Source organism: Pseudorca crassidens, chromosome 3, assembly GCF_039906515.1.
Source record: "Pseudorca crassidens isolate mPseCra1 chromosome 3, mPseCra1.hap1, whole genome shotgun sequence".
NCBI classification, from domain to species: domain Eukaryota; kingdom Metazoa; phylum Chordata; class Mammalia; order Artiodactyla; family Delphinidae; genus Pseudorca; species Pseudorca crassidens.
The window spans coordinates 92,615,419-92,642,818 of NC_090298.1; the positions used below are offsets into that span (position 1 = coordinate 92,615,419).

The following is a 27,400-nucleotide window of genomic DNA, read 5'->3' on the forward strand; positions in this document are numbered from 1 at the left end:
ACTTCAAAGGGGAGGAAGGTAATTCACATGGAGATGAAAAGCAAATGTTTGGTAAAGCAAATGTTTGCTGGGCCATGTAGATACATGAGATACAGAGATGAACTGTAACAGACAGACTTTGCTAGTTTCCTCACTGTCACACCTAGTTCAAACTATAGTTATCTATGGTGATAACTCCCTTCCTGGAACAGTCCTCTGTCTACATTCTTTTGAGCAGTTAGGGGGGAAGATAAAAAGAAAGACTTCCTGAGTCTTCAGTTTCTTAAAAATGATCAACCTAAATAAATCCTCACGACAAAGAGATACATTTTGGGGTGACAAATTTTGCTCCCCTACAGGTATATGGTAGAACAGACTTGGGTTGAAGGCACTGGGGTGCAGCAAAGAGTAATGTGCTAGGAAACAGATGTCAGGGTTATTCCGAAAGGAACACTGGGTGTAGAATCTACATTTCTTTTCTTTTTTTTTTTTTTTTTTTTGCTTTTCTAAGTAAGTCAATGTATTTTTATTGAGCACTTCCTAGCACAAAGAGCTAACTATGGTGAAATGTATTATGTGATTTATTATGAGAGACTATGACTAGTACTCTTATAAGCACATAAATGCATTTCCATGGAAATGCAGGGAAAGGGAAGAGTTAAATCCTGTTGAGGATCCGTGAGAATGTATTCTGGGACGTATTCTACTTTCCAGCCCTGGAAATATAAACGTGCCAGTCATAGATGTGGAAATTGTTTGAATAAGACTAGAATCTGCATTTCTTAAAGTGTCAAGGATGCCATAAAACAAATACCAGTTTTTCTATCATGCTTCTAACTACACTTTTCACTATAATATTGAAATATTCAGAGCTCCTATTTAAGTCAGAAGCTGTTATACAATTTTTTCTGAATGAAGGCAGTAATGATTCCTTATAATACAGTTTATTATATGAAATTAGTAAAATCTTAGGCCTCAAAACATAATATGTACCGTAAAATCATGATATAACATAGTTAATCTATACTTCGGGGTTAGCTTAGTTCCACTCAATTATCATTAAAAAAAGGTTTCAACTAGAAGAAAAAGCAGCTTAATTTGTAAAACAGTTCTATATGCTGCCTAACTTAAAGACAGAAAAGCAAGAGGATGGAATGTGCATTTGATGAAACACTGGCATAGAATACAAAGCAGCGGTGAGTCCTTAAGATAAATGCATTGCATTCTAATAGTTGCAGGTGAAATTAATTATTTTAGGGAAGAATAACAGGAATGAATCAAATCTATTTCAGGTTAGCATTTTGAGGTGAGTTTTTTTAGCATTTTTAATTCCAAGTTAAGGAACACAAAATGTGGCGTTTTTAGTTTTCAGTGTGAACGTCTATGTTTATGGATATTGTTTCTATATGTAACGTGTATATATTTTTAGTATATAACCATTTTATTTTTCAAACACTTTTCTTAGAACTTCATCACTTCCTAAACGACCCTGCTTCCCTTACATTAATCCTTAGGCTTCCAGATCTACTGGTCATATACCCTAGCCAGTCAGTGTCTTTCTCAGGGATTTTAGAACTGGGAACAAAGCCTATTCTCCCTCTCTCTGAATTGCTGAGGCTGTAAGATGTGTACTGGGGCAGTGTTGGCATCCATGTTTCTTACCATATAGTTTGGTCTGCAGAGTAGAAGAGAAGATGAAACATGAGCCCAGAGGAACAGGAAGACAGACAAGAGTCCTTGGTTCCAGTTGTTCCCAGGTTCTGTGCCTGATATCTATTCTTGAATTGTGTAAGACACTCTGCTATTCTGATTTCCTCTTTTTGATTCAACTAGTTCAAGTTGAGTTTCTATCATAAGCAACCAACCAGTTCCCAAGTATTGCAATCATCCTCACTACTGCCTATATAAGCTCTTCAGTTAATTCATGTGCTTCACACAACTTCCTAAACTTTATTTGTGTTCCTTCCTCCACACCTCTGGATTGGGACTGTCACCAGTCTCTCCCCTTATGGAGGTCCAATCCTTACTAGCATCCAGCTCAAGTTCCACTTGCCTTCTGTATCTTTTCCTAATTACCAGGGCATCCTTTCTATCCTCAGCACTCACGTAGCCTTTGTTCTCAGTAAATGCTCACTGATACTTTCCTTTTCCTCAAACTGGATTGTAAACTCCTTGAGAGCTGAGACAATATATCCTACCTTTGTGTCTCTCCAGTGCCTTAAACATTATAGGTTCTTGGTTTTGATAAAGATGATGTTGCCAACTATTATTTTATAGGTATACGATAATCTTGAAAATGCAATTTAAGTGGAAAATGAATTTAAATATAGTGAACTCATGTTAGCTGAGTAATTATTTTAATATTAGATTAAATTAAATAGCAGTAGTTCTTATAATGATGAGCTTTATATAAAGATGCTGTTGTATGATGTATGCGCACACTGTTTGGCAAGGAGGATGTGTTTTGGGAAATAGGACTGCTAGCAATGTCACATAAGGTTGTTGCAGAACAGCTGTCAACACTATGAATTCCTGGCACTTTATGTTGACAGTACATCTTCCATTCTCTTCAAATGACGTGAAGTCAAGACTACTGCAGGGCCGGTTTTATTCGAGGTGTTTTTCCAACAATGGCAGGTCAATTATCCCAAACTACAGAGATGTTTATGATGCCATTCTAATGTCACTGAATTTCCACCAATTCCTGAATTGTCTGCCTAGCTTCACCCTATGTTTCCACATCTCTTTCTTTGAGGGTAACATCAGTTGCCCTACAACTTGTATAAATACAGCATAAAACATGATATTTTCCTTGCTTTCTTTGGGAAAGTCCAACTCTATCACTTTCAAACATTTTGTGAGCCAATAAGAGTAAAAATCTTGGCCAGAGCCAAAATAATTGGTAGAAATAAAGACTGGGGAAAGAGGAAGCCATACAGAACATACTAGCTATAGGAAAGCAAGGCAACAGACTCAGGTAAGGGTTTTTTCAGTATGTGTCTCAATTCTTGTTGGCCTACAGCCTATAAATGTAGGTAGTACTCAGAGCATTGGGAAAATGTTCAGTGATAGAGAACTGAAATAGAGCGCATACATATATATATGTATATGTGATTTGGGGAAGTATTTCAGAAACAATTTGCTTTATAGCAAATTAGGGGCAGATAAATAGCATTAAGCCTGGTAACTTGGATAGAAAAAGGAGAAATTAAATGTAAATATACACTAAATAATTTACAAATATGCCTTTTTTACTAAACACAAATGAAGGATTCAAGACTTAGGACTTTGATTTAGGCTTGTGAAAAGAAATGAAAGGTGCTCAATATTGCAAATCATCAGAGAAATGCAAATCAAAACCACAATGAGAAATTACCTCACACCTGTCAGAATGGCTATCATCAAAAAGACCACTGATAAAAATGTTGGCAAGGATGTGGAGAAAAGGCAACCTTGGTACACTGTTGGTGGGAATGTAAATTGGTGCAGCCACTTTGGAAAACAGTATGGAGGTTCCTCAAGAACCTAAAAATAGAACTACCATAAGCTCGAGCAGTTCTACTCCTGGGTATATATCCAAAGAAAACAAAAACACTAATTTGAAAAGATACATGCACCCCAGTGTTCATAGCAGCATTATTGACAATTGCCAAGGTATGGAAGCAACCTAAGTGTCCATCAACAGATGAAGTGGTAAATAAGATGTGGTGTATATATATCTATACACACACAGGAATATTACTCAGCCAAAAAAAAAAACCAATGAAATTCTGCAATTTACCACAACATAGATGGACCTGGTGGGTATCATGGTTAGTGAAATAAGTCAGACAGAGAAAGACAAAAACTGTATGTTATCACTTCTATGTGGAATCTAAAAAATAAAACGAATGAATATAACAAAACAGAAACAGACTCACAGATAAAGAGAACAAACTAGTGGTTACCAGTGGGGAGAGGGACAAGACAGGGGTAGGGAATTAAGAGGTACAAACTTCCACGTATAAAATGAATAAGCTATAAGAATATATTGTACAGCACAGGGAATATAGCCACTATTTTATAATAACTTTAAACAGAGTGTAATGTTTGAAAATTTAAAATCACTGTGTTATACGCACGGGCAGTGGGCAGCAGTGTGTGCACCAAGCGTTGCCCTGTATGCACTCTTGGTCCTGGGACAGTCTAGGGTGATGTGAGACCTGGAGGGAGCCACTGGGGCCAGGACCCAGTCTAGGTTGGCAGTGGTGACAGCCAGTAGCGCAGCCTTGGGAAGGCTGTAGTACTGAGATGGGGCTATGACCCTGGCTTGGCTGTTGTCTTGGGACCTTGTCCCTAGGGCTTTAGCACAACTATTAATTCTCTGGACTGAGCGCTGGTATAGGAACTGCCAGCAGTTAAGTAAATTTTGCTAATAAATATCTGCAAAATAAAAGTGTACATATGGACCTTGCAATAAAGCATATTAGGGAATTATTATTATTTTTTCAAAGAGTTTAGAATCCCTGGGTTTGAAAGCTGCTGCAACATTGTAAAGCAAATAGTTATGCCAAAAGCTCAGCTTCTCTGTACGCTGGTGCAGAATCGAATTTCGAAAACAAGAGTTTGGGGTGAAGTAGAAAAGGATAGCTTTATTACTTTGCCAGGCAAAGGGCAATACAGTGGGCTCCTGCCCTGAAAAACTATGTGTTCCCCCCTTGGAGAGGATAGTGAGAAGTTTTATAGTAATGGTTCAAAGAGGACATGATCAGCTTGTGGACATTCTTCTGATGGGTTGGTAGTGAGGTAAGTAGGAGTCAGCATCGTCAACCTTCAGGTTCCAACTGGTCCGGGCTCTACACGTTTGTGGGCAGCATACCATCATTAACAGTTAACTTCTCCCACCTGGAGGGGGTTTCAGTATCTGCAAAACAGGTAAAGACATTGTTGTATGTATCCTTTGATAGGGAACCAGCACCTTGCCCCAAGGTTGCACTATTGTTTCTCTTGACTGTTTCTCCCTGGTCTCGAATCCCCTCTGTTCCCTAATTAACAACTGCCTGAATCTGCCCGTTGGAACTCAGGGAAGGTCATGGAGGCTGAATGAAGGCTATTTTCTGTAATCAAAGAAATGGGGAACACAGAAAGGCTTTGTGCCCAGGAGCCCCACAGGGCCCTGCTCAGTATCAATAGCCACAGGCTTAGAAATACAAATAAAATGTAAAGATTGTCCCATTGGATGGAAAAGAACACTGTTTTCATATGAAGCATCAGATGAACCAATTACTAATGAAGATGACAATTGTAAAATTTATTTTTCCTTTTAATTGAAAATATGATAGGATGTATAAGCAAGTGTTCTGGATTATTTGCAAATTCATGACGCCACTTTTGGTTTCTTGTACAACCTCCATTTCAGGAACTCTTAGAGGAAATACTTAAATGCCATTGTACTAATTTACGTTTATAATTAAATTCAGATGCATGAAACGAATTTCTATGAGGAATTAAATTGTTTAAAAAAGTTTTGCAAGAATCATTGGTTCTAGATATACTAAACTTTATATTTCAAAATAGTTTATCAGAAATTTATCCCAATTTTGACACAGTCTATGAAATACTCTTAATAGCTCTAGTAACAGTTATGTAAGCTGAAAGAGCCTTCTCACAATTAAATACTGTAAAAAATTACTTGCTATCTTTTATTTGCCAGGAACAATTTATGTGACTTTAGTTTATATCAATTGAAAATGAAGTATTGTGATGACCTGGTAAATGAATTTGCAGAAAAATGATCCAACAAATCTTGTGATCAATCAAGAGATTACATTAATAAAATATTACTTATTATAAAATTATGTACCAAAGTATTATTTTTTGTATAATTTGTAAGTTATTGTTTATTCATATATTATTACCACCCCTATTACATTTTATAAATAATAAAATATTTTTAAAGGAAACAGCTTTATATTTTAACTGCATCTTCTCCCTTCTTTTTGAACAAATTACCCTGCATTTTTATTTTGCATGAATTCTGGAGCTGGACCTGCTTCCCAGAGTGGTGACCCCTCCATTAACACACTCAATCTCTCCTGCCTTTAGGACAATCCTTGCCTTGAGCACAAGCGTTGAAGAAGCTGTAGCTTAACTCCCTAAGAGCCAGTATTAGGTCACCTTGTTTGCTAGTTTTTCTTTGATGACAGCTTCTACTTTCTTTTTATTATTTCCTCTATACCTCAGAACTGGCACCTGCATTTCTGCTACTCTGTCTAGCCTCACTCCTAACCACTTTCCTACCCCTGCTCCTCCAGGACAAAGGAAAGAAAACTGAGACATGGTCAAACATTGCTGAAGTTGCTATATCAAATGTGGCAGTTTGGAGAGACTCAACTTTGAACTAGACTCGTCTAGTTGAGTGGAGAAGGTTCCGAAAGAGCAGACTATTTTGCTATAGAAATCTCAGAATTACATGGCTTTGTCCCCAAATATATGATTCCTAGTTGTTTTTCATACCGATTTTCCCATTCTTCTTCATAATAGACTTTTAAGCTGGGCATATGGCTACCCAGAATAAAGATTACATTTTCCAGCCTCCTTTGCAGCTAAAGGGTATCCCTGGTACCCTGCCTGATCAGTGGGATGTATGCTAAGACTGTAGCAGCACCAGATAAATTTAGTAGCACTAGATAGCTGGTGCATACTTTTTGCCCCATCCTCCAGGATTCTGCTTGAAAAGTGAATGTGACATCTGGAAATCTAGCTTAGCAGGAGGACAAAAGGATGGTAAGCAGAAAGCTAGACGCTGTTCTGCCATCAGCCCAGAAGAGCACGTTTTTGTGATTAAGGAAAAAACATCCATTCTATAAGCCCTTTATTGCCAGATGCAGGAAAACTGTCATAATCAATTCACAAATCTGTTTTGATTATTATATGAAAGGCGTCCTAGAGTTGTGCAGTGCACATTCTGCATAGCAAAACACGACAGTCTGATCTAGAAGGAGCCTGGATCCTTGAGGACCACATGGAACAAAGTTACAGTATATGCCCTAATTAATCTATAGATGGACTTTTATGTGTGAGAGAAACTTTCTTGTTTAAGCTACTGTTATTTTGGGTCTGTGTTGTTTGAAGCTGAATCTAATCCTGGTATGATGACTTACGTTGCTTGTCACTTTTTCATGTGCTCTAGCACAGTTGCTTCTCAAATCTTAGTGTTGATATAAATTGCCCAGATATCCTGTTAGAGTTCAGGTTCTGATTCTGCAGTAGGTGTGGAGTGGGGTATTTCTAAAAAGCTCTGCACAGATCACCATTTGAATAGCAGATATTCATGAAACTACATTTATTGCCGTCTCTTCTTGGATGAGGGAGATATCTTTTAACCAATCGTTGTAAAAATGTAGGCCATCAACAAATTTCCTCAGGTCTGATGAGAAAAAGACCACATAGTACATCTCTTCATTCCAATTTAGAATCCTTTAGAGATTGTTTCTCAGTGTGTAATCTGTTGACCTCCTGTGTAAAAAATTTTAAAAAAAAAACCTTCTAGGAGAATTGGGGTTTGTTAAAAATGGTGTACCCCTCTCAAGGCAGCTGTTAAATGAGAACAGCTGAGGATGGGATCTTGAAATCCATATTTTTTAACCAGCTGTCCAGGTAATTAGGAAGCACTCTAAATGTGAGAACCACCACCTCAAGAGAAAGGAAAAGCAGGCAAATGAAGCTATAAGAGATCTGGCCAGCAAGATTTCTAGACTTATCTACTGCCTCAAAAAATGCATAGTGAAGTGGTAGGAATGGAAAATAAATGCAGACTAGAGGCCAGGAAGTCCCTAGGAGCCAGAGAGAATGAACATGTCCGTGGATTGTTGATACAAAACCGGCACAGGTAAATCCCGAAGGAATGTTGGCCAAATGCCTGTCACTGATGTTGAGAACTAAAGCACTCAGACCGAAACCATCATTTTGACATTGGTGTAAGAAGAGGAGACCCATGTATGTGGGCAGATAGGTTTATGATGTCTTGGGAACACAAAATAAATTCAAACAAAAAAATAAATTTAGAACCACACATTTTAGTTCCGAGGAACAGATTTATTCTACAACTTGTTGTTAGGCTTTTACTTATTACAGTTGAAAAATTACTCCTGGAAAATCTACATTGTACACAGTTTAGAAAAGAGAGTTTGCAGATCAGGTTTAGGAAGGGAAAACATTTTAAAGTTTTTATAAAGTATACAATGGAAAGAGAATTTTCTCTATAATTCTGTTAAATTTTATTCCAAATGAGTGTGGAAGTGAAATTCATCTCTAGTAAAATTTGTTGAGAGACAGCCAGAGTTCTGCTTCACACTTTTTGAGGATGGAGCAATTTTCCTTCACTAATCCCCACCTTGCCCAATCCACCACCATTACAGCTTTACCCAGTGACCCCCAGCTTTGTGAGTTACTCCAAGTTGTAGAATCTCAGAGTTCAAAATACCTACCTCATTCACTCCAGTCACTTCTCCAGGACTTGAATCCAACCTACAGCATGTATAAAATGTCCAGTCTGGTAATAGAGGCTTTATTCCCTCCCATGGATGTTTGCACTGTTAGGAAGAAGAATCCAAATTTATCTCCTCATATATTTTACCCATTGTATGTCAGACTTCTGAGGGCTGCTTCTACATGACACCTCTTTAAATATTTAAAGAGAGCAATCAATCCACCGTCTTTCTTCAGGCTAAATATCACCAGTTCCTTTGTATTTAGGTTGTAGAGGACAGAGGAACATTTATCTCCTTTATTATAGCTACTGTATGTCTATTAATACAACTCAAGGTCATATTAGTTTCGTTTTGGAGAGAGAGTCACATGTTGACTTATATTAAGTTTGCAATTGAGTAAAATATTTATGCCTTTTCCACAAATGGTTCTGCAATATCACTGTCTTCCTGTCTTGTACTTTTGTAGTTTGGTTTTTGAACTGGTTGAATTTCATCTTCTTTTGTTCCATCCAGCATCCCGGCTTCCTGGCTTTTTGTGTCCTGTTTCTGCCATTTACTTTATTTGCTTTCCCTCTCAGCATCATGATCTGTAAATGTGATGAACGTGAGTTCCATATTTTTAAACATGTTGTTGGACAAACAGCATTCTGTGATCCACCACTGGAAATCTCTTTTTAGGCTGGTAATTATCCAGCCTAATTAGTTAGTCCTTGATGGTCACTTTTCTAGTTATAGATTCTCCTAAATATCCTAGTATCTGGTTCACATTTCTCTAACTTGACTACAAAGGTCTTACAGAGACTTTGTTAAATTCCTTTATACTATATGGATGCATTTTCTATCTATGACATTTCACCAACTCAGTCCTTTAACTCCGTTAAAATCTTTTTTCTAAATAACAATAAATTTGAAAAAAATTGACCTATTTTACATCAAAATATTTACTTATCCACTGGGGTGGGGGAGTAGGTTGATGGTGGCCTGCCGATTGTGAAGGGCCTTGAAAATCATGCTAAGTGGTTATGACTTTGTTTTGGACACAGCAGGGGACTCCTGCAGATGAGCAAAGAAGCAACATAATTACATCTAAATATGGTGTGTGAGACTGGTGGCTGCCCAGATGCTGAGAGAAACTGACACCCAGGGGTCTGAGTAACCAAGGATATGAAGTAATGGGGCTGCATGTGTAGTGTACATAAAACGTCAAGGAGAGAATGCTGAAGACAAGGCCATCAGTTTTTGATTAGGGCACATTTTCCTAACTGAAGTGATGGTCTTGAAACATTGCTGAAGGTCCTTCAAAATCAAGTGGCGGCAGGTCTTTGTCCTTATATTGAGCCAAAATCTCACTCCTGGCAACTGCCTCCTATTTGTTCTGCTTTTGTCCTTGTGAGCAACTTTGAAAGTTTATCTATTCCCCTTTCTGTGTAACAACTTCTTAAATATTTTTAAATAGTGCCCATGTTTCTTTTATTCAGACTGAACGTTTTCAATTTCTGTACTATAAATATTGACTTAGCATTATCAGAAATAAGGGAGTAATTCTCTTCTGCAGTAGAGTTTAGTGGAAAAATGTAAACTCAATTTTCGTATTTTATTTTAATCTTATTTTTTGAGTCAGTAGGTTTCAGTATATTAAAAAATTTCTCCCTGCAGTACCTTTTTTAAAAGTTAAAAAACCCCAAATTTTAAAAAAAGATGTGAATGATATCTCCCTAATTTTCCTTGCTTCCAAACCAAGATTTTCATGAAAGAAAATCTCCATTAATTAGAGGAGTGGAAAATGGAAAAATTATGATTATGTTACTAAACCATACTTGTGTCTACCTGGCCCACGTTGCAGCAAAACCAACCTACTGACACCAGGTTGTGGTGAAGGAAATTACAGTGTTTATTGCAGGCACCAAGCAAGGAGTACAGTTAGCTCACACTCAAAAGACCCAAACTCCTCTATGGTTTCCAGGGAGGATTTTTAAAGGCAACATTTGAGGTGAGGGTTGCAGGAGGCATGACTTTCTTCTGATTGGTTGGTGGTAAAGTAACAGGGTGGTGTTTCAGGAATCTTAATCATCAACCTTCTAGTTCCAACCAGTCTAGGCTCTATGTGTTTGTGCTCAGCATGTAGTCACCATCCTCTACCTAGTTGTGGGTCTTGGTTCTTGCAGAATGACTCAAAGATATGCATCAAATTGTTATGTATATCCTTGAGGAGGAACTAGGACTCTGTTTTATCACTGAACTATTGTCATTACTTTTCTTGCTTAACTGCTTTTCCTTTGTTTCTGCATTCCCTCACTTACCTAATTAGTAATTACTTAAGTCTGCTCTTTGGAACTCAGGGGAGGCCTAGGAGACTAAAGCCCTTTTCTACAAACAACAAACAGGGGACACAGTGAGGCTTTTGTACTCTGGAGGGCCCCACAGGGTCCTGCTTGGTTTCAGTTCCCCCTTTCCTTTGATACTCCCCAGTCCTGAGAGGAGCAGGGGGCAGGACAAGAAGGAGAATAAAGTTTTGGATAGAGAAGTTAATCATAAACTTGTCAGGGGAACTTGGTTTTAGGGGGACTCAGTTTCAATTAGTTGACATTGTTTTTGCCTGAAAATGTTTTTTTGTTTCAACCTTTAATGTTGAAAACAGTTTCCTGACATAGAATATTAGAAGGAACATACTTAATTCTTTTAAGTACATGAATTTTGTAGTAGATTCTGCTATTGTCCCACTTATCACAGTGGAAACAACTAAAAGGCAGTTGGGTTTTTCAGAATTATTCTTTTTTTTTTTTTTTTTTTTGCGGTACGCGGGCCTCTCACTGTTGTGACCTCTCTCCCGTTGCATAGCACAGGCTCTGGTTGCGCAGGCTCAGTGGCCATGGCTTACGGGCCCAGCCGCTCCGCGGCATGTGGGATCTTCCCAGACCAGGGCAAGAACCCATGTCCCCTGCATCGGCAGGCGGACTCTCAACTACTGCGCCACCAGGGAAGCCCCAGAATTATTCTTTACCAAAGCAGCAAGAGACAACCAGGAGGCGGGTTGAATAAGGTGAAGGAAGTAAAAGGAGAAAGATGTCTTGGCTGGAGGAGCTATGGGGATTTAAGGTGAGATTACAAAAGTGAAGAATTAGCCATTAATGGGTGATGAGTCTGGTGTCAGGATGAGGACTTTAGCTTTGACATCATAGGAAAACAGAAGCCATTGCCATTCTTTAGGTGAAAGGGGTGAATTACAATGTCAGAAAAAATATTAGTCGGACAACTGTGAGCTTATGAACTAAAGTGGGCCAGGAGATCATTTGGGAGCTTTCAGTAAACTAGAAGTGAGATGTTAAAGCATGCATTTTGATTGTGGTGAAGGTAATAACGAGGAAAGAAAATTGTAGAGAAAGAATTTATTGGACAAAGGAGAGAGAAGTCCTTCTGTATATGTTAATGATGCATGGTGGGCTGGTGCCTTGGAATTATTCTGCATCTCCATCCACTAGATCTGGGATTCTTAACCTGGTCCTATTGACATTTTGTGCTGAATAATTCTTTACTGGGGGAAAGGGGAGCATTGTGTGCATTGTAGAATGTTTAGCAGCAGCATTGGCCTCTACCCACTAGTTGACAATAGTACCTCTCCCTTATTGCTACAAACGTAGCCAAAATGTCTCCATACATTGCCAAATGTCCCCTGGGGGGCTAGATTTCCCTCGTAGAGAAGCACTGTCCTAGTCCATTCAGCACATCCTGCCATGCCCGACTCCTGGAGAAGCTGTGCTGATAGTAAACATTTTTTTCTGCTCATTGAACTACTATCTCTGACTTGTGACTGTCAGACAGAAACAAAATATGTTGGAAAAGTGGAGACATAGGACAGCAAACTTTATTTATTTTTAAAATATTTATTTATTGATTTGGCTGAGCCAGGTCTTAGTTGTAGCATGCAGGATCTTTCAGTTGCGGCATGCAGGCCCTTAGTTGTGGCATGCGGGATCTAGTACCCTTACCAGGGATCAAACCCCGGCCCCCTGCATTGGGAGCGCAGTGTCTTAACTGCTGGACCATCAGGGAAGTCCCAGGAGGACAGCAAACTTTAAAAAGTTTTATTATTTAAAAAAAATAGTCAATCCCTTCTTTTAGCCCATGTTTTCTGCTTAATTAATCTCCTTTCCTTCTCTCATTTCTTGAATTTTGCCTTTATTCTGCTTTGATGTTTTTCCAATCTTATCAAGTCTATATATTTTACTTTGTTACTACAAATCATTTTTAGAATCCAGAGAGTTATTAATAAAGAATACCATAAAATCTTATTAGCACTATATCATTTCTTCTGTTAGCAGTTTATCTCAACTCCACATTTTTTTAAAAATCACAATTTCAAATTCAATACCAATCATTTCAAATACTTACAACCTAATTTTTAAAACTAAGTGTAGATTAAAAGCAAAATTGACTACAAAGAAGTGGTGAGTTGAAGTCATTATCTTTTATACTTTTTATTTAATCAATAGGGTCATTTGCCAGGGAATTATAAATTTCTAGTCTTTTGCCATCTTTATTAATCTTTTGCTAATGGTTGGTTTCTTAAAAACAAATTCTTGCTGCAGTGACATTAGCATTAATTTCATGCTCTTCCCCACCCAACTTTTAATGATGCTCATTTCTTTGTGATATGCTTTTCCTAAGAAATCTGGATCCTTAATATTTCTTGCCCTTTGAGTGACAGAGGTCTTCTAGATTGTAACCTGCACATTTCTAGGTGTGGCCACTGACCATGGTCCATGAGTCTTTTAGGAAGACCTTTCAGAGCCTGGTTGAGGCCTGTTAGTTTGGGGGCTCCAGCCTGTGCTCACATTTCCTTAAATGCCCATCCTTCTCATTTAGAAAACCCTGACTTTTTTTCAAGAATACCTGGTCCTGCTTAGGAGATATATCAATCAGTTGGAATGTTTCGGCCTTATTTGGATCTCAAACAAACTGTAAATACACACACAGACACACAGACACACACACACAGACTACACACAGATACATATTTATGAGATAATTGGAAATGTTTGAATACTAACAGGATATTTGTTGACTTAGGAAACTTTTTTTAAAGATGTGATAATTGTATTGGGGCTTTGTTTTTTAAAAGAGTCTTTATCTTTTAAAGGCATATACTGATGTAGTTACAGATGAAGTAACATGACAGCTGGATTTATTTCAGAATAATCTGGGGAGAGAATGGGGAGATGGATGGGATATAGATGCAAGGAGATGGGGCATGAGTTAATTGTGAAGCTGAGAGCTGGTTTCATGGGATGGGGTTTATTATTCTATTCTATTATTCTATAATATTATTCTATTCTATTATGCTTTTCTATAGATTTAAAGTTTCATTTTCTACCATAAACAAATATATCATTATGTTTAATGATAGCAAAATTTAAGGGAAAAAAGATCAAGCATACAACCTCATTCCTATGGCTAGGTGCTCAGGGACAGGGCCTGTCACCAGCCTCTGAGTGTGTATTGAACACCTTGATTGGCTTAGATGAGTTTTATTTCCCTATCCAGTGATTGATTTAGGTGGGGCAAGTGATGTAATTCTTACCGATGAGGTGAGAGAAAGTTTGCTGGGGGCTTCAGGGAAAGGTTATGTTACACTTAAGAGAGAAACATTGGAGAAGATGGCCTCTTTTTCCTCTGGATGTGATCATGATTGGATATGGTGTCTGAAGCTATTGTAGCTACCTTGTGATTATGAAAGACCTAGCCTGAGAACAAAGTGAGAGAGATATTAAGGATCAGAGCAGGAGATGGAATTGCCTGGGTCCTTGATGACGTTGTTGAGCCACTGAAACAGGTAACACTGGACTTTACCTATGCCTTGATTTCTTACTATGCAAAACAGTAAATGTTCTTATTGCTTAAGCCATTTTAAATTAGAGTTACATATTTTTTCCTGCTGAAAGTGTTCTAAGTAGACTATGTGCACACTCTACAGCATAGAAATTGTACTCTGTACAGATATATACCCGTAAGATTAATAAAATATGACATGCTCACATAATGGAATATTAAACAGCAAAAAAATGAACAAATTATAGCTTTACACATCAACTTAGTTGAATCTTACAAATATACATTGAATGAAAAATGTCAGAAATAAAAATTTACGTATAATGATGTGATCCCACTAAATAAACAAAACTAAAAATATATTGTTTAGGGATACAGTACCTAAGTAGTAAGAGTATAAAGTAAAGCAAGTGAACAGTTGTCACTAAAGTGAGGGACTAGTTTCCTTTTCAGGGAAGGAAGAGGGTGCAATTAGGAGGGGCATGCGAGGGTTTCCAAGGGACTGGCAGTGTTTTAGTTCTTTACATGGGTAGTGCTTACACAAGTTCTTGCTTTATTATTATTGTTTTTTAAAATGTACATTTGTTTAATTTGCTTTCCTATATGCATTAATAATACTTTGAAAGAATTTTTTAAAAAGCCTTTACCAATGGAGATAGAGTAGTAGAAAATGAACAAGATTGCCACTCACCTTATTTGAGCATGTCACTACCAAGGGCTCAGTTTCTGTTTCTATAAAATGAGGGAGTTGAACCAGTAGAGTCACTTCTTACTGTAATTTTCTATTTTTCCATCATGTATCACTTCATTCTACGTTTTCTTCTTTGTCAAGCTCACTAGCTTTTGGTCTTGAGTACAGACTATATGAAACTTGTGAATTTGAGTAAGGTGCCATAGAAACATCTGTAATAAATTCAGCTATGAAAACAGCACGGCCTGTTAGAAAGCCCTAAAATACATTTATGGACAGAGCCACAGGGAAGAAGTTCAGTCTTGTTTAATTGACTGCCTTCAATTCTCAAATTGCTCTCTTTGTTTCCTCTTATTCTGAACTGGGTTTTGATGATCCATTTTAAACATCTCTTGTTCTGTGTTTTCTTGGTGGAATGATATTTTGGTATAAGGGTTATAGATTCTGCTTCAGAGAGTTCCTCTGAGATGCGGTCACTCTCTGACACGTTCACTGAGTATTTAGGGAAACATCTATTAAAGAAGAAAAGAAAAAGTACTTGACAATGTCTTCTGTGATACTGATTTTTCAGCAGCGTAGATATCAGGGTTGAGGATTGGAAAATGTGAGGAATGTTCTGAGTACATCAGTTTTATTATGTGGATTACTTTTCATTGGCTCATTTACCATATCAGTGATTTCTTTTTATTTATTTATTTTTTGTTGTTGTTCTTTTTTGGGTTTTGTTGGGTTTTTTTTGCGGTATGCAGGCCTCTCACTGTTGTAGCCTCTCCTGTTGCGCAGCACAGGCTCCGGACATGCAGGCTCAGCGGCCATGGCTCACGGGCCCAGCCGCTCCGCGGCATGTGGGATCTTCCCAGACCAGGGCACGAACCCGTGTCCCCTGCATCGGCAGGCGGACTCTCAACCACTGCACCACTAGGAAAGCCCTATTTATTTATTTTTAATTGGAGTATAGTTGCTTTACAATATTGTGTTAGTTTATACTGTACAGCGAAGTGAATCAGCTATACGTATACATATATCCCCTCTTTTTTGAATTTCCTTCTCATTTAGGTCACCACAGAGCACTGAGTAGAGTTCCCTGTGCTATACAGTAGGTTCTTATTATCTATTTTATACATAGTATCAATAGTGTATATATGTCAGACCCAGTCTCCCAATTCATCCCACCCCCCTTCCCCCTTGATATCCATACATTTGTTCATCTGTGTCTCTATTTCTGCTTTGTAAATAAGATTATCTATACCAATTTGTTCAGATTCCACATATATGTGTTAATATACAATATTTGTTTTTCTCTTTCTGACTTACTTCACTCTGTATGACAGTCTCTAGGTCCATCCATGTCTCTACAAATGACTCAATTTCGTTTCTTTTTATGGCTGAATAATATTCCATTGTATATATGTACCACATCTTCTTTATCCATTCCTCTGTTGATGGACATTTAGATTGCTTCCATGTTCTGGCTATTGTAAATAGTGCTGCAGTGAACATTGGGGTGCATGTGCCTTTTTGAATTATGGTTTTCTCTGGGTATATGCCCAGTAGTTGGATGGCAGGGTCATATGGTAGTTCTGTTTTAAGTTTTTAAAGGAACCTCCATACTGTTCTCCATAGTGGCTGTTATCAATTTACATTCCCACCAAGAATGCATGAGGGTTCCCTTCTCTCCACACACTCTCCATCATTTATTGTTTGTAGATTTTTTGATGATGGCCATTCTGATTGGTGTGAGGTGATACCTCATTGAAGTTTTGATTTGCATTTCTCTAATAATTATGATGGTGAGCATCTTTTCATGTGTTTGTTGGCCATCTGTATGTCTTCTTTGGAGAAATGTCTGTTTAGGTCTTCCGCCCATTTTTTGATTGGGTTGTTTGTTTTTTTTGATATTGAGCTGCATGAGCTGTTTGTATGTTTTAGAGATTAATCCTTTGTCAGTTGCTTCATTTGCAAATATTTTCTTCCATTCTGAGGGTTGTATTTTCATCTTGTTTATGGTTTCCTTTGCTGTGCAAAAGCTTTTAAGTTTAATTAGGTCCCATTTGTTTATTTCTGTTTTTATCCTCATTACTCTAGGAGGTGGGTTAAAAAAGATCTTGCTATGATTTATGTCAAAGAGTGTTCTGCCTATGTTTCCTCTAAGAGCTTTATAGTGCCTGACCTTAAATTTAGGTCTTTAATCCATTTTGAATTTATTTTTGTGTTTGGTGTTCGGCAGATTCAATGCAATACCTATCAAATTACCAATGGCATTTTTCACAGAACTAGAAAAAAAAATTTACAATTTGTATGGAAACACAAAAGACCTCGAATAGCAAATGCAATCTTGAGAAACAAAAATGGAGCTGGAGGAATCAAGCTCCTTGACTTCAAACTCTACTACAAAGATACAGTAATCAAGACAGTATGGTACTGCCACAAAAACAGAAATATAGATCAATGGAGCAGGATGGAAAGCCCAGAGATAAACCCACACACCTCTGATCACCTAATCTATGACAAAGGAGGCCAGAATATACAATGGAGCAAAGATAGCCTCCTCAGTAAGTGGTGCTGGGAAAACTGGACAGCTACATGTAAAAGAATGAAATTAGTGATTTATTTTTTAATGATTCAAGTTTAGGGTAGTCTTCTCTTAGCTAATGCTAAAGAATGAACAGGTTTTCTCAGGCAAAAATAAGGTGTAAGAAAAGAAGTGCAGTTGGTTAAAAACAAAGTTTGGTCATTATTGGTCATGGTATTAGCATGAAAGTATGGTATTAGCATGATATTAGCACTGGACTACTGAGGCAACCTGAGCTTTGTGTTTATGGAGGCTGCTATACCTTCCCTGAGATTTGACTGTACCCTTGACTGGAGCCCTAAGTTATAGAAAGCAGGACCTTCATTTCTAAAGGACCATCTCAGTTTCTCTCCCCTTCTTCCTTAGAGTTTTTGCTAATTGCTCACTGATACTCTCTTTAACACTCCTGTTAAGTTTCTACATGTTTTCAAAATCCATGTAGAACAAAAAGACATGAATCTGTTCACTAAGTCCTCATTACTCCAAATTGTCACTTCACACGTTTATGTTATTGCTTAGTCCCTAAAAGCATTCAAATTTGGAATCTCTAGTTTATAGATTCAGGAGACTTTAGGGAATTAGCAGTATTTGACACTTCCTAAAGTGTAGGATTTACAAACAGCAGAAATTATACACAGGAACTATAGGACTACTTGAAAATCATAAATGTAGAGTAAATAAAAGGATGTATTTTTCATGCTAGAAATATGATAAGCTCAACTCTAAAATACCATATAAAACTCTTTAAAGTAGTTTAAATGAACAGAAAATATTATAGATGAAATTAGAATATTTTTAGCATGTTTTTACCATTTGTGTCCCATCAAATGTTATTTCATTCTACTGTCAGATTAAGAAAGCTCTGGTAAATTCCATCTCAGAATCCAACCTCTTTCCATTTCTGTTTGTCACAAGCACTCCAGTGAGCAACTTCGAGTGGGCTCTAGACCTTCACTGTTTTTTGATCCTCAACATTCTTGCTTATTTAGATCACTAGCACTGCACTCATATGCTATCATATTCAAATAAAGATGAAGCTTTTGACCCATCCACTGGATTGTTTTTCACATCATGATGGATTTGTAATAATCCATCCACCTCCATTGCCATGCCCTTGTGAACAATGGCACACATTTTTAAAGACCTTACTGTGGAATTAAATCAAGCTAACTGACCTTTATGCCTCAGTCCCCTCAACATCCATTCACTGAATGTGTTAAAGAATGAGTGATTAGTTCAGTAGTTACAGTGTGAAAGGTTCAGTCTGTGACTTTGATCTGCTCGGAACTGCTGTGGTATGGAGTAGAATAGTGACACCCAGACTTTGGGATGTCAGAGATCAGTGAAATTTCAGAAAAAACAAAAAGTTGGGGATACACACGGGTTTGCCAACTTTTACTTTTGCCAGATGCAAACATTAAAAAACAGCCACCATTAATATTTGGTCATCATAATTTACAATAGAAAGAGCTTTTCTGTAGTAAAAAAAAGTTGTAAGGACAATCTCAGAATTTAAAATATTAAATTATCAGATTGGTTTTATGGAAAACTTGACTCTTTTGTTTCTTCATTTGGTTCAGTGAAGAGCATGTCTTGGGCTGGCAGCTTTCCATGTATAGCATTTTGGTATTTATTCCAAATGTTTTATTGTTTTTACACTTCATGATAAAAAAACCTGGTTATAAAACATGAAGTTGATTGAAGAACCCCCTCATGAATCACAGCATGCAGTTTGAAAAATACTGCTCTATGATGCATATGCAAAAGTGGAGTTATTGAGTTGTAAGGTATATGAACTTTCAATTTGTATAGAAACGATGCTAAATTGTTCTTCAGTATGTTTAAACTAGTTTATTTTTTCACTGATTTTGTATGAGAATGCAGTTTTCGCCACTTCTTTGTTAACTCTTGATATTCGAGTTCTTAAAAGTTCTTATCAGTGCTATAGGTTAAAAAAATTGGTACATTATTTTAATTTGATTTTGTGAGTTTTTACAAAAATATATATTCTGGATACTCAGTTTCTTTGATATCTAATCCAATACCCTCAAACACTGCATTTTAATCATGTTTAGATATCTGTGTTTACTTAAAATTTTAAATTTAGTTAATATACATACAGAAAAGTGCACACATATGTACAGCCTGATGTCTTTGCAAAAAGTGGAATCATCAACCAGATTGGAAGAAAAAACTTCACCAGCACTCAGAGGCCCCCTGCTATAAACCTCTCCAATTATTACCCACCCATCCCTTCCTCAAAGGTAACCACTATTCTGATTTCAATCACCATAGACTAGTTTTGCCTGCTCTTAAAATTTACATGAATGAACGTATGGAGTAAGTTAGAGTATATTTTGATGTTTAGCCATTGTATATTTTATTTAGTCGAATATGTTTATCTTTCCTTTATGACTTTTTTTGTAACTTGCTTAAGAAAACCTTCCCATCTGAAACTCATGTTGTCTTTTAAATAGGTTTGCAGTGTTAATTTCCACATTTAGTTCCCTAACCCATCTGATATTTTCCTTGTATGAAGTAGGAAACAAACAATTCTGCACACAAATTTTATTACATAATGAAAAATATCTCCTTATTCTTGCTTTCAGGAGGATGCTTCTAAAGTTTGTCATTACATAAGATACTTGCTGTTAGTTTTTGAAAGTTCCCTTATAGAAGTTCTCTTCTATCACTACTTTGCTGGGGTTTTTTCATTGTTTGAATCATGAATGCGTATTGTTGATTTTTTATCAAGTATTTAAAAAAATCTATTGAGATGATCTTTTAAAATTTTGGTGTCACCAAATGTATATGTTTTGTTCTTTATGCTTTTCTTGTGACTTTTAAAATCTCTATTTTCCCTAATGTATTTAACTTGATAAGTTTTCTAATGATGAACTATACGGCCAAGCCTACTTGATCATAGTGTATTTTGTTACATAAAGCTATATATATATTTAGACATGAAGTTAGACTGCCTTAGCTAATATTTTATTTAAAGTTTTTCATTCATGTCATACGTGGAGATTTCTTTATAATTTTATTTTCTGGTACTCTGTCTTGGTTCAGCATAAATTTACTAATGTCATAAAATGGATTAGATAATTTTTTTTGCATTATCTGGAAGAATTTATATAAGATAGGGATTATCTATGCTTTAAGCTTGATAAAGGTGTATTGTTCTGGCTTTGTGAGAAGGAGTAAACTGCTTGTTCAATTTCTTTAATGTGTATTGATCCACTGAGATTTTAAAAATCCCTTATGGTTCAATATTGGTAATTCAACATTTCCTAGAAATTTTCCCATTTTAACAAATTTTGAAATTTGTTGACATTAAATTGGTAAAGTACCTATATTATTTTGTCAAATCACAATTATATATGATGTTACCCCTTTCGTTTCTCATATATACAATTTGTCTGTAAACCTGCCCCCCCACACCCCTTGCCCCCAGTGTTATTCTTTGGAAGCAATCTCTTTTTGTCCTGTCTGGGAAATTGAAGATTTCTCTTTAACTTTGATATTCTGCAATATCACTACACTGTATGTCAGTGTACTTAATTGGCATTTTAAAAATGAAGACTCACATCTTTTTTGTTTGGTGTTTTTATTGAAGTGTAGTTAATTTGCAATGCTGTGTTAGTTTGAAGTATACAGCAAAGTGATTCAGTTATATATACATACATATATACATTGGGTAGGCCAAAAAGTTCATTCAGGTTTTTTCCGTAAGGTGTTATGGAAAAACCTGAATGAACTTTTTGGTGAACCCAATATATATTCTTTTTCAGATTCTTTTACATTATTGATTATTACAAGATATTGAATATAGTTCCCTGTGCTATACAGTAGGTCCTTGTTGGTTATCTATTTTATATATAGTAGTATGTATATGTTAATCCCAAACTCCTAATTTATCTCCCCCTCCCCACTATCTCCTTTGGTAACCATAAGTTTGTTTTCTATGTCTGCGATTCTATTTCCATTTTTTAAATAAATTCCTTTGTATCATTTTTTTAAGATTCCACATGTAAGTTATATCATATGATATTTGTCTTTCTCTGTTTGACTTACTTCACTTAATATGATAATCTCTATGTCCATCCATGTTGCTGCAAATGGCATTATTACATTATTTTTATGGCTGAGTAATAGTCCATTATGTACATGTACCACATCTTCTTTACCCATTCATCTGTTGATGGACATTTATGTTGTTTCCATGTTTTGGCTACTGTAAATAGTGCTGCTGTGTACATTTGGGTGCATGTATCTTTTGAAATTAAAATTTTCTCTGTATATATGCCCAAGAGTGGGATTGCAGGATCATATGGTAACTCTATTTTTAGTTTTTTAAGGAAACTCCATACTGTTCTCCATAGTGACTGCACCAATTTACATTGCCACCAATAGTGTAGGAGGGTTTCTTTTTCTCCACACCCTCTCCGGTGTTTCTTATTTGTACACTTTTTAATGATGGCCATTCTGACTGGTGTGAGGTGATACCTCATTGTAGTTTTGACTTGCATTTCTCTAATAATCAGTGATGTTGCACACCTTTTCATGTGCGTGTTGTCCATCTGTATGTCTTCTTTGGAGAAATATCTATATAGGTGTTTTGCCCACTTTTTGATTGGGTTGTTTGTTTTTTTGATATTAAGCTGTATGAGCTGTTTGCATATTTTGGAACTTAATCACTTTCAGTAGCATTGTTTGCAAATATTTTCTCCCAGTCTGAAGGTTGCCTTTTTGTTTTGTTTATTGGTTTCCTTTGCTGTGCAAAAGCTTTAAATTTAATTGTCCCATTTGTTTATTTTTTATTTTATTTCTATTACTCTAGGAGACAGATCCAAAAATATATTGCTGCAATTTATGTAAAAAAGTGTTCTGCCAATGTTTTCCTCTAGAAGTTTTATAGTATCCAGTTTCATATTTAGGTCTTTAATCCATTTTGAGTTTATGTTTGTATATGGTGTTAGAGAATGTTCTAATTTCCTTCTTTTATATGTAGCTGTCCAGTTTTCCCAGCACCACTTATTGAAGAGACTGCCTTTTCTCCATTGTATATTCTTGCCTTCTTTGTCATAGATTAATTGCCCATAAGTGTATGGGTTTATTTCTGGGCTTTCTATACCGTTCCATTGATCTATATTTCTGTTTTTGTGCCAGTACCATACTGTTTTGATGACTGTAGCTTTGTAGTATAGTCTGAAGTCAGGGAGTGTGATTCCTCCAGCTTCATTCTTCTTTCTCAGGATTGTTTTGGCTATTCAAGGTCTTTGGTATTTCCATACAAATTTAAAAAATTTTTGTCCTAGTTCTGTGAAAAATGCCATTGGTAATTTGATAGGGATTGCATTGAATCTGTAGATTGCCTTGGGTAATATGGTCATTTTAACAATGTTGATCCTTCCAATCCAAGAACACTGTATATCTTTCCATCTGTGTCATCTTCAATTTCTTTCATCAGTGTCTTACAGTTTTCATAGTACAGGTCTTTTATCTCCTTAGGTAAGTTTATTCCTAGGTATTTTATTCTTTTTGATGCGATGGTAAATGGGATTGTTTCCTTAATTTCTCTTTCTGATAGTTCATTGTCAGTATAGAAATGCAGCAGATTTCTGTATATTAATTTTGTATCCAGCAACTTTACTGAATTCATTGATGAGCTCTAGTAATTTTCTGATAGCATCTTTAGGATTTTCTATGTATAACATCATGTCATCTACAAACAGTGGCAGTTTTACTTCTTCTTTTCCAATTTGGATGCCTTTTATTCCTTTTTCTCCTCTGATTGCTGGGGCTAGAACTTCCAAAACTATGTTGAATAAAAGTGGCAAGAGTGGGCATCCTTGTCTTGTTCCTGATCTTAGAGGAAATGCTTTAGCTTTTTATAGTTGAGTGTGATGTTAACTGTGGGTTTGTCATGTATGGCCTTTATTATGTTGAAGTAGGTTTCCTCTGTGCCCACTTTCTGAAGAGTTTTTATCATAAATGGATGTTGAATTTTATCAAAAGCTTTTTCTGCCTCTATTGAGATGATCATATAGTTTAAAAATATTTTTTAAGCTTTATTTATTTTTGGCTGCATTGGGTCTTAGTTGCAGCACGTGGGATCTTCCTTGAGGCGTGTGGAGTCTTTTGTTGAGGCACGTGGGCTTCTCTCTAGTTGTGGTGTGCGGGTTTTTCTCTTCTCTAGTTGCGGCGCACAGGCTCTAGGGCGCATGGGCTCTGTAGTTGTGGTGCACGGTTTCCATAACACGTGGGCTCTGTAGTTTGTGGCACACAGCCTCTCTAGTTGAGGTATGTGAACTCAGTAGTTGTGGCGCATGGGCTTATTTGCACTGAGACATGTGGAATCTTAGTTCCCTGACCAGGAATCAAACCTGTGTCCCCTACATTGTAAGGCAGATTCTTTACCACTGGACTACCAGGGAAGTCCTGGTATTTTATTCTTCAATTTGTTGATGTGGTGTATCACATTGATTGATTTGCACATATTGAAAAATCCTTGCATCCCTGGGATAAATCCCACTTGGTCACAGTGTATGATCCTTTTAATGTATTGTTGGAGTCAGTTTGCTAGTATTTCGTTGAAGATTTTTGCATCTGTGTTCATCAGTAATATTGGCCTGTAATTTTCTTTTTTTGTGGTATCTTTGTCTGGTTTTGTTATCAGGGTGATGGTGGCCTCAGAGAATAAGTTTCAGAGTTTTCCTTCCTCTGCAATTTTTTGGAATAGTTTCAGAAGGATAGGATCCTATCAGATTACTGCTTTTGCCCTTGGTCACAGTGCACATGAGATTTTGTGTGTGCCCTTTAAGAGTGAAGTCTCTATTTCCCCCAGTCATGTGGAGCTCCTGCGGTCAAGCTCCGCTGGCCTTCAAAGACAAATGTTCTGCGGTCTTCTCTTTCCAGTGCTGGACCCCCAGGATGGGGGCCTGATGTGGGGCTCAGAATTCTCACGCCTGTGGGAGAAACTCTGTAATATAATTATTCTCCAGTTTGTGGGTTGCCCACCTGGGGGGGTATGGGATTTAATTATACCGCGAGTCCGCCCCTCCTACAGTCTCATTTTGGTTCTGTCTTTATGTCTTTAGTTGTAGAGGATCTTCTCTGGTAGATTTCAGTCTTTTTCAATGATGACTCTTGTGCAGATTGTTGTGATTTTGGTGTGCTTGTGAGAGGAGGTGATCTTAGGGTCCTTCTACTCTGCCATCTTGGCCACTCTCCCGAGCTTAGAGGTGGTTTTGTAGGACAGGAAGAAAGAGGACTAGAACTTCCAGTCCTGACAGCCCCTTATTCTAGGTACCTTTGCAGAGCTTTTTGAGTTGGGCCCAAACAAGGATCCTTCTGCCTAGTGTCCTTCATGCCAGTAGAATGAGAACAAGTTCAGTACAGAAGCAAAGGAAAGTTTTATTCTTTGATCAAAGAATGGAGAAGAATGAGCTTGAGCTCTAGATCACAAGCTCTCCACATCTTTCTTCACTTCTGAATATTTTCAACTATTATCTTTTTGAATGTTGCTGCTTCCCAAATTTACCCTCTTTTTCTGGAATGCTTCTTAGATGTGTTTTGGATCTTCTCATACTCTCTTTCATGTCTCTTAATTAAAAAGAAAAATTTTTTGTCAACTCAATTAATTTTTCTCTTTCATTCTGGAAAATGTCCTTAGGTTTCTCTTCAAATATATTAATTCTCTTTTTAATTGCTTTAATATAGTATTTAATTCTTCTATTGAGCTTTTAATATCAACTTACTATTTTATAATTTTCTGGGTTTGTTTCACAAAAACAATTTCTTCATATCTTTGAAGACTTTAAAAGTACTCATTTTAAAATCTATTGCTCATTGTCATATTATTTCTTTGCTGTGAGTTATATGTGTTGTCTGGTTTTGGGATCCAGACATTCTCATGTGTTGTGTCACCCTTGTCTGTGAGTTCATTTTCCTGGAGCATCGTCCTTTCTCTGAGCTCCCTCATGTATACCCTGGATTGTGGACATTTCCCCTTGCAGCTTTACCTAGGGGCTTTCACTGTCCCTGGGCAAGTTCTTACATTTGTGTTTTGGCTCTGGGTTTTTTGGATTAAGATAGTGTAACTAGGCAATCATATGACACAGATCCAAGATTCTGGAATTCCATAGGAAATTATTTCCAACCATGGCTTGAGTGGATGGTTTGCTTACCAGGTCCTGTTCTCTCACAGGAGGCCCAACTGTGGTTTTTCACCACAGGGGTGAGATGTGTAACTCTTAACTCTCATCCTCATGTTGGTGTTGAAATACAGACCCCATGGTTCTGTTTACTCCCAGGATCTGCCTCCTATACCATGAGCTGCCAGAACTCAGCCTAAAAGCACTCATTTCTGACACCTGGGTATTTCTCATTATTCCTTTCATCCCGATTATGTACATAAAAATAAGTATAGTTTATATGTCTTATTTAGTAGTTTGGTTATTGGAGTGGAAGTGAGGACTTAAGTCCTTAAGTGTACTTAATATGTCATCTTGACTTGAAAATCTCTGCAATGTTTCCCTCATACAGACACAGAAGGAAATTACTTATGGGTCTCTACATAAGGACAAGTTGTGTTTCTTACCACAAGTCTTGTAACTGAATGTTTTTTCCTCTGTATTAGTCATAGGTAGTTTATAGCCCAATTAGTAACACACTTCTAGCACCTGTAGATACAGAGTCCTGGATGGCCTGTGTGTATGTGAAATTTTTCCTTTTTTTTGAACTTTCTCAACTATTAATTTTATATTTCTGCATTATATAAATTTTTGTAAAATTTCTAAATTGTTTTTATAGAATGAGGTGGCATATAAATAAAATACTCAATATTATTATTCTTTTATTAACATATCTGTTAATCATAACAGATTATGACCTTAAGAAGTATAAGAATGGTATTCCTCTTTGGATATGTACAGACTGTGATCGTTCTTTGATTGTAGCTGGTGCTTAAAAAGTGCTGGTTGAGAGAAGGAATGAAGCCCTGGGAGTGTGACTCTTACCACAACCCTTTACATATGCTTTTCTATTCCATCTACATGTCAGGCAGGCAGAGGGTGAGTGTGATTGTAGAGGAGAATATCAATGCATGCGGAGATACATCTTCCTTACTAGAGCAAACAAAAAATGCAGACTCACTATCAATTTCATTTAGCCTTCTTCCTCATGTATCTTCGCTGGGAACCTGATTTGTTCTTTGTCACTTAACACAAAACATTTTTCAGAAAATTATTATGTTCTCAAGCACTATTGTGGGCCTTGAGTACACAAGTATGAACAAGACATAGTCCTTGTCTCAAGGACCTTCTGGTTTAGTGGTGGAAGAACACTTGCTGGCAGATAGTTTAAGCTCCATTGGGAAGCTGTGCTGGCAGATGTGGCCCACTCAGAAGCCTGAAAGCACACAGATGGATGGGGCTGGGGGAGAAGGATGATCATACTCCAGTCAGTGTATAGGAAAGGGTCAAACTGGGGCAAACAAGAGAGTTCAAGAGGATCAAGTCTTTGTGTTAGAAACTGACAAGTAGCAGGTGCATGAATAGAGTTCAGAGTTCCAAAGACAAGAGTTGAAAAGCTGACTATAAAGTCAATAAATAAATAGTTATTTTGACAAATTGTAAAAGGCAAAAAAGTAGGGTGTTAGAGGTCAGTTAGATGCCACAGGACATGCAAGGTAGAGGTGAGAGTGAATTCTTTGGAACAGTAATGCAGACACTGCTGTCTTTTGTCTGGACGTGTCTCCCTGTCTGTTACATACTGTTATGGACTGAATTGTGTCCCTGAAAAATTCATATGTTGAAGCTGTAACCCCCCAATGTGACTGTATTTGGAGATGGGGCCTTT

At 37.0% G+C, this 27,400-nt stretch overlaps 2 long non-coding RNA genes across 2 annotated transcripts in view; one reads left to right on the plus strand and one right to left on the minus strand.

Annotated features, from left to right (window-relative positions):
- Positions 1–27,400, plus strand: part of LOC137220771 (uncharacterized) — a 256,549-nt gene that overhangs the window by 138,553 nt on the left and 90,596 nt on the right. The gene's annotated exons all lie outside the window — the stretch shown is intronic.
- Positions 4,591–8,545, minus strand: LOC137220770 (uncharacterized). The gene is made up of 2 exons (XR_010941788.1): positions 8,448–8,545; positions 4,591–4,882 (listed from the first exon to the last, which is right to left on the minus strand). It is a non-coding gene; the product is annotated as an uncharacterized lncRNA (long non-coding RNA).